This window comes from Rhinopithecus bieti, unplaced genomic scaffold (assembly GCF_001698545.2).
Source record: "Rhinopithecus bieti isolate Rb0 unplaced genomic scaffold, ASM169854v2 scaffold_35595, whole genome shotgun sequence".
Lineage (NCBI taxonomy): Eukaryota > Metazoa > Chordata > Mammalia > Primates > Cercopithecidae > Rhinopithecus > Rhinopithecus bieti.
The window spans coordinates 325,227-333,958 of NW_016815333.1; the positions used below are offsets into that span (position 1 = coordinate 325,227).

At 45.3% G+C, this 8,732-nt stretch overlaps 1 pseudogene; it reads left to right on the plus strand.

The window, feature by feature from the left end:
* The first annotated feature begins 698 nt into the window (after positions 1 to 698).
* On the plus strand, positions 699 to 1,091 carry LOC108515922 (40S ribosomal protein S24 pseudogene; annotated as a pseudogene).
* The last annotated feature ends 7,641 nt before the right edge of the window (positions 1,092 to 8,732 follow it).

Below are 8,732 nucleotides of genomic sequence, written 5' to 3' on the forward strand. Positions count from 1 at the left end.
GACACGAACACACATGAGGAGTTTAGGAGCGGAAAGTTTAATAGACAAAAAAGAAGACAGAGAGAGAAATCTTCCTCATGCTGAGAAAGTGGGTTGCCCAAGGGAGAGTTTCCAGGTTGGGGGTGGGATTTGATCGATTTTGTAGAGAGGCTTGAAAAGGTGGTGACTGATATATATAGGGCCCAGGGACTCATGTAACCAGGTGTGCCATTTACGTAGTCCACAAAGGAACTGGCCCTCCCACCCTAATCTTTCATTATGCAAATGTGGCTTCTACCTGGCTGTCGCTGTGACACCTGCACACGTGGCTTTACCTGGTTGGTGCCATGACACCCATACATGTGGTAACAAAGAAAAGGGAGGGAGAAGTCTACATGTTGGAATGTACTTGGATTCCAGGTACAGCTGCTGGCATTTACATATGCAAGCTTCCAGCTTGCTTGCAGCTTGACTTTTCAGGCTGTTTTCTGTTAGAAAAGAAGTGTTTTGGGGCTGCTTTTATTAAAGGAAAATGCTACCAAGAACCCTTTTACCCTCACTAACTGCCTAAAATAACTTATTAATAACTCCTCTATTGTAAGGATATTTAAGGTTTGAACAACACTGTCAACCCACATGCCCTAATTGGCATTTACATAACACTCCACCACAAAACAGCACTCTTTTCATTCCTGGCCGTCTAAGGATTGACTACCATCATGAATGACACAGTAACTATCTGAATTAGAAAGTTCATGACCAGCCAACTACTTCAGAGGAAACAAATGATGATTGATGTCCTTCATACCCTGAAGGCAACAGTACCTAAGACGGAAATTTGGGAAAAACTCGCCAAAATGTGCAAGACCACACTGGATGTCATCTTTGTATTTGGATTCAGAACTCATTTTGGTGGTGGCAAGACAACTGGCTTTGGCATGATTTACAATTCCTTGGATTATGCAAAGAAAAATGGACCCAGACATAGACTTGCAAGACATGGCTTGTATGAGAAGAAAAAGACCTCAAGAAAGCAATTAAAGGAAGGCAAGAACAGAACGAAGAAAGTCAGGGGACCGCAAAGGCCAATGCTGGTGCTGGCAAAAAGCTGAAGGAGTAAAGATGCTGCAACGATGTTTTCTGCAGCCATCATGGATTTTTCATGAGAAGATTAATAAACTAAAACTTTCATGTGAAAAAAATAGAACACCACAATATGCATTCAAGTGCACATGGAAAATAGATGAAAGAAGGTCATATTCTAGGCCATAGTATGTCTCAATAAATTTGAAAGAAAGAAATGAAAGTATGTTTTCTGATCACAGTGGAATTATGTGCCAAATTGGTAGCATAAATACAACTGGAAAATCTCTCAAATATTTGGAAACTAAACAATAGACTTTGAAATAACCCATGTAGCAATGAAAAAAATTACAAATGATATTTGAGATATCTTAAATTAAATGAAAATACAATATATAAAAATGTGTGGGATATAGGTACAGCTATGCTTAGAGGAAACCTTGTAACATTAAATACTTATATTAGAAAAGAAGAAAGATCTAAAGTCATTAATCTGACTGGGCACAGTGGCTCACGCCTGTAATCCCAACACTTTGGGAGGCCAAGGTGGGTGGATCATCTGAGGTCAGTAGTTTGAGACCACCCTGGCCAACATGGCGAAACCTCATCTCTACTAAAAATACAAAAATTAGCTGAGCGTGATGGTATGTGCCTGTAATCCCAGCTATTCAGGAGGCTGAGGCAGGAGAATCGCTGAACCTGAGAGGCAGAGGTTGCAGTGAGCCAAGATCGCACCACTGCACCCCAGCCTGAGTGACAGAGGGAGACTCTGTCTCAAAAAATAAATTAATTAATTAAATAAAATCATTAATCTAATTTCCCACAGTAAGAAACTAGAAAAAGCAGAGCAAATTAAACTCAAAGTAAGCAGAAGTAAGGAAATATTCAAGATAACAGTGAAAATCAATACATAGAAAATAGATAAATGATAAGAAAAAACAATAAAATAAAAAATTGAACCAGACACAGTGGCTCATGCCTGTAATCCCAGCACTTTGGGAGGCTGTGGAGGGTGGATCACGAGGTCAGTTCAATACCAACCCGGCCGAGATGGTGAAACCCTGTCTCTACTAAAAATACAAAAAAATTAGCCGGGCATGGTGGTGGGCGCCTGCAATCCCAGCTATTCAGGAGGCTGAGGCAGAGAATTACTTGAACCCAAGAGGCGGAGGTTGCAGTGAGCCAAGATCACGCCACTCCAATATGGACGACAAAGCGAGAGTCCGTCTCAAAAAAAAAAAAAATTTTACAGGTGTCACAAGAATAATTAGGGAATATATAAACAAATTTTGTCAATAAATTTGACAAATAAAACGAAGAGATTCCTCAAAAGATACAAACTACTAAAGTTCATTCAAGAAGAAATAGGTGGCTGGGCGTGGTGGCTCACGCCTATAATCCCAGCACTTTGAGAGGCCAAGGCGGGTAGATCACCTGAGGTCAGGCGTTTAAGAGCAACCTGGCCAACATCTACTAAAAATACAAAAACTTAGCTGGCATGGTGGTGGGCACCTGTAATCCCAGCTACCCAGGAGGCTGAGGCAGGAGAATCACTTGAGCTCAGGAGGTGGAGGTTGCAGTGAGCCGAGATGACACCACTGCACTCCAGCCTGGGTGACAAGGGTGAAACTCTGTCTCAAAAAAAAAAAGAAAAGAAAAAGAAATAGATAACCTGAGTAGCCCTATATTATCAATTAAAACAATTGAATGCATGGCTAAAAACTTTCCACAAAGAAAACTCCAGGCCTAGAACACTAAAGTTGCCCAAATTATCCAAATGCTTGTCCTTCTGATTTTGTTTCCAAAAGCCTAAACCCCAAGATTGGAGAGAGTGTTAGTCATCATGGACGAAGTCTCGTGGCTGGAAACATGAAGGGAGAAGGAAATTCTGAGCCAAGAAAGAGATTCTCCAAGGCTGGTGAAATGAGTGGCCCAGAGCAGAGGGTCTTGAAACTGCCTTTGCAAAATTATAACTGAGGAAATTAAGACAGTGAAAGAAATCAGACCTAACCGACTCCAGCTTGCTTCTAACCTTTAAGCTGTCCTTGTTTATTCCTGGGTGTGGGCCGAGCTAACTTTGGGAAGGGATTCAGTTCATGATTTGACTCTGAAGCAAAACTGATAATAGAATAGCCCTTTCCCAGAAAGACCCCCTTCTTGCCTGAGGATCAGTCTGCCTTGCAGTACTAACAAATTAGCTACAAGATTAGAAAGTACAGTGTAGGGGTCATGCAGCCTCTGGTTCCAAGAGTCTGAACCTCCCCAAATGGCTCCTGGGGATAACATCACTATTGAAAAACCTAAGATCAGTGCTTGAGATATTTTGGCAGACCCTGCACTCATTGGATCGGCTGACACCACCTAGACAAGTAACTGACTCAATGAGTTCTGTCATCTAACCCAGGAACAGAAAAAAGCAAGAAAAACTCTCTTCCACCCCCTATGATTCCATCTCCAACTTGACCAATCAGCACTCTCCACTTCCCAAGCCCCTACCCACCAAATTATCTTTACAATCTCTGATCCCCGAATGCTCGGGGAGACTGATTTGAGTAATAATGAAACTCTGGTGTCCCACACAGCTGGCTCTACGTGAATTACTCTTTCTCTATTGTAATTCCCCTGTCTTAATAAATTGGCTCTGTCTAGGCAGCAGGCAAGGTGAACCCATTAGGCAGTTACAGTATCTGGGCCCCAGCTCCTGAGAGCAGGCCAGAGGAGCAGCAAACTCTGAGAGATGTGGCTGAAGCCTGCACCAATGCAGACAGGACCAAAGGCAGCCCAGGTTGATTCCTGGTTACCAGTGAGACATGAAAACTTCAAATAGTTGCCAGGGCTAGAAAAGCCACGTGGAGGGAGACAGTGGACCTCTCAGGGCACTCCTGCATGGGCGAGTGACTTAAGGACCAAACAGACTCCACCCAAAGCCGTTTTATACTTTGTAACAAGCCCTAAGACTGTTTTTTTGTCTGTTTGTTTGAGACGGAGTCTAGCTCTGTCGCCCAGGCTGGAGTGCAGTGGTGTCATCTCGGCTTACTGCAACCTCCGCCTCCCAGGTTCAAGCGATTCTCCTGCCTCAGCCTCTCGAGTAGCTGGGATTACAGGCACCCACCACCACGCCCAGCTAATTTTTATATTTTAGTAGAGATGGGGTTTCACTGTATTGGCCAGGCTGGTGTTGAACTCTGGACCTTGTGATCCTCCTGCCTCAGCCTTTCAAAGTGCTGGGATTACCAGCGTGACCCACAGCACCCAGCCTAGTTTTTGTTTTTAAAGATGGGGTCTCGGCCAGGCACAGTGGCTTACACCTGTAATCTCAGCACTTTGGGAGGCCAAGGCAGGTGGATCACCTGAGGTCAGTGAGCTGAGATTGCACCACTGCACTCCAGCTTGGGCGACAGAGCGAGACTCCGTCTAAAAAAAAAAAAAAGTGGGGGGCTACTTAGTATGCAGGTACTCCTTAGAAGCCAAAGAGAAAAACTTTTTTTTCTCTGATTCACTAACATCTCTTGTTCCATTTCTTAATCTATTTTGCATTTGCCCTGACAAATGAGCGCTGGCAGTGAGCTGAGCTTTTTTTTTCCCTTAACAGAAAATGGGTTAAATCAAGGGACTGGCACGCAGTGTTTACCTTCTCTCCACTTCTTATTACACTGTCATTACACCATCTGACAATACTGAACTGTGATGGTTAATATTAATTGTCAACTTGATTGGATTGAAGGATGCAAAGTGTTGTTCCTCGGTGTGTCTGTGAGGTGAGAGTGTTGCCAAAAGACATTAACGTTTGAGTTAGTGGACTGAGAGAGGCAGACCAACCCTCAATCTGGGTGGGCACCATCTAATCAGTTGCCAGCGTGGTTAGAATAAAAGCAGGAAGAAGAAGAAGATGGAAAAGCAGACTTGCTGAGTCTTCCAGCCTTTATCTTTCTCCCAGCTGGATGCTTCCTGCCCATCGGACTCTGAGTTCCTGCCCATCAGACTCCAAGTTCCTCAGCTTTTGGACTCTTGGACTTACACCAGTGGTTTGCCAGGGGCTCTTGGGCCTTTGGCCACAGACTGAAAGCTGCACTATTGGCTTCCCTACTTTTGAGGTTTTGGGATGCGCACTGATCCACCACTGGCTCCTTGCTCCTCAACGTGCAGACGGCCTATCGTGGAACTTTACCTTGTGAACACGTGAGTCAATTCTCCTGAATATGCTCCCTTTCATATATACATCTATTCTATTAGTTCTGTCCCTTTAGAGAACCTTGGCTAATACATACACCAACTTACCTCCCTCATTCATAGACTCCTGGACCTTTCCACTCCAACTCTAGACATTACCTAGGGGATTTCATGCAAATGCCCCTTGTAACAAGTTAGTCCCTTCATTTTTCAATCATTTTTGTCCTTGCAGCCCAGTTTTGACTTGTAAAATGTTGGTGACACACAGCAAAGAGGTATCAAAAGACTCAAAACGGCATTGAATAAGTCAGCAACAATTTCCAAGCTATCATGGCTACAGTACATCAGCATCTCGTGATGTCTGTAAAATATCCACAGTTGCTGCACTCCTTGGAGGTCTGAGGCTGTTTGGGTAGAGCAGCTTCTTGCCTTGACTGATGATGTACCCACATCTTACATCTGTGGTTTCCAGTCGCAGCTGTATCCCCAGCACAACTCAGTATTCCTACTTTATGACTCTACTCAGCTCCCTCACCTCTACCCATGTGACCCTTCACAAGTCTCTCTCTGTTGACCAGGCTGGTCTTGAACTCCTGGCCTCAAGCAATCCTCCTGCCTTGGCCTCTCAAAGTGCTGGGATTACAGATGTGAGCCACCACGCTCAACCTCCACATCTGTCCTTTCAGCTAGAACTTTGTCCTCTTGGCCAGGTGTGGTAGCTCAGGCCTGTAATCCCAGGGCTTTGGGAGGCAGAGGCGGAAGTCCTCTTGCTTGAGGCCAAGAGTTCCAGACCAACCTGGGAAACATAGTGAGACCATGCCTCTCCAAAAATTAAAAAAATTAGCTGGGCGTGGTGCCAAGTGCCTGCAGTCCCAGCTACATGGGAGGCTGAGGTGGGAGGAGGACTGCTTGAGCCCAGGAGGTTGAGGCTGCAGTAAGCCATGATCATGCCACTGCACTCCATGTTGGGTGACTCCAGAATGAGACCCTATCTCAAATAACTTTTTTTTTTTTTTTTTTTTTTTTTGAGACGGAGTGCTCTGTTGCCCAGGCTGGAGTGCAGTGGCCCAGTCTCGGCTCACTTCAACCTCTGACTGCTGGGTTCAAGTCATTCTCCTGCCTCAGCCTCTGGAGTAGCTGGGCTTACAGGCACACGCCACCAAGCCCAGCTAATTTTTGTATTTTTAGTAGAGACAGGGTTTCACTATGTTGGCCAGGCTGGTCTCAAACTCTTGACTGGCCTCCCAAAGTGCTGGGATTACAGGCATGAGCCACCGCGCCCAGCCAAAAACATTTTTAATTACTATTTCTGAGTATCAAAAGATACATTTTAAGTTCAAAACGACTTTTAAATTAGCCAGAATTAAACACAGCCTGCTTTAATTTTCCCTAATGTAGTTACATGTATCAAATGTATCAAGGTCAGCACTAAGCCCTTAGGAAAGGAAAAAGGCCAATTTGTTGAGAATTATAACAAAGAACTGGCTGCCCCTGTTCTCCCCTATTCCGAAAGCCCAACTCGGTCAGGATCTGGGCATTCTTCACCCCAGGGCGGGCGTGGCTGGTGACAGCTGAGGATTTTTTTTTTTTTGAGACGGAGTCTCTCTCTGTCGCCCAGGCTGGAGTGCAGCGGCGCGATCTCCGCTCACTGCAAGCTGCGCCTCCCGGGTTTATGCCATTCTCCTGCCTCAGCCTCCGGAGCAGCTGGGACTACAGGCGCCCGCCATCTCACCCGGCTAACTTTTTTTTTTTGTATTTTTAGTAGGGACGGGGTTTCACCGTGTTAGCCAGGATGGTCTGGATCTCCTGACCTCGTGATCTGCCCACCTCAGCCTCCCAAAGTGCTGGGATTACAGGCTTGAGCCACTGCTCCTGGCCAGCTGAGGATTTTAATGGCTTCTTCCGGTCCATGTCTTGACTGTTCTGACGCTCCTGGCACATTGATTTAAGGGATGTAGGAGAGAAATACATGTTTATTCAACTGTTAGTGTATCAGAGAGAGAAAGCTCTTCTCTTTGGCTTCCAAAGAATGTCCCATGCTAAGCAGCTTTTTACTAAGCCGGAAGCCTTGACGCTACAGTATGGGGCGGAGAGGAGAGCACTCCAGGGTGAGTGCAACATTTTTTTAAAAATGCCTCCACTGGCCTGGCGCCCTGGCTTACGCCTGTAATCTCAGCAATTTGGGAGGCCGGGGCGGGTGGATCACTTGAGGTCAGGAGTTCAAGACCAGCCTGAGCAACATGGTGAAACCCCATCTATACTAAAAATAATAATAAAAAAAATTAGCTGGAACTGGTAACGCATGCCTGTAATCCCAGCTACTCGGGAGGCTGAGGCAGGAGAATGGCGTGAACCCTGGAGGCGGAGCTTGCAGTGAGCCGAGATCGCCCCACTGAACTCCAGCCTGGGCGACAGAGCGAGACTCCGTCTCAAAAAAAAAAGTCCCCACCCCCAACTTCAGTCTATTCCCTCTAAAGTTGTTACATTAGCTTTAATTGGCTTGTTTCCTCTTAAACTACTTCAGAGGAATTGGGGATGTTTGTTACTATTGCCTTAATCCCTTTATCTTACTTGGTAATAATTTGGTAATAACCAGTTAGAAATCAAAACACTCTTTTGATCAAATCTCATAGCTGCATGTCTCTGACCCTTCTTTCCTTGTCACGTCTCTCTCGGACCACAGGTGGGAAAGGTTCTCAACTTATTTTTCATTTTTCTTTTCCTCCTCCTTTTTTTTTTTTTTTTTTGAAATAGGATCTTGCTCTGTCACCCAGGCTAGAGTGCAGTGGCACAGTAATAGCTCACTGAAGCCTCTACTTCCTGGCCTCAAGTGATCCTTCAATCCTCCTGCCTTGGCCTCCCAAATTGTTGGAATTACAGGTGTGAGCCACTCTGCCTGGCTGGCTCTCAACTTTTAAGGGCACATGGGATTAGACTGGGCTCACTGAGATAATCCAGGATAATCTCCCATCTCAAGATCCTTAACCTTAATCACATCACAAAGTCCCTTTGTCCATGTAAGATTCTGAGGTTCTGGGGATTCGCACATGGATGTCTTCATGGGGTCATGATTCTGCCTACCTTGAATGATACATTTAAACCTTCGGTAACTGAATTTTCTGCCATAATTCTTCACACACGTAAGAGCATCATGCAATGGGTACAGTTCACTAGTGTGGATTGTTATGTCGATGGTCACATGTTTAGTGCACATAGGGCTAAAGCAAGGAGGACTTGATAGGTCTGTTCAAGCTATCCTCCAAGAAGTAAAATCTATGCACTGTTAGAAACACAGAGAAGGCCAGGCACAGTGGCTCACACCTATAATCACAGCACTTTGGGAGGCCAAGGCGGGTGGATCACAAGGTCAGGAGATGGAGACCATCCTGGCTAACACGGTGAAATCCCGTCTCTACTAAAAATACAAAAAAATTAGCCAGGCATGGTGGGTGCCTGTAGTCCCAGCTGCTCGAGAGGCTAAGGCAGGAGAATGGCGTGAA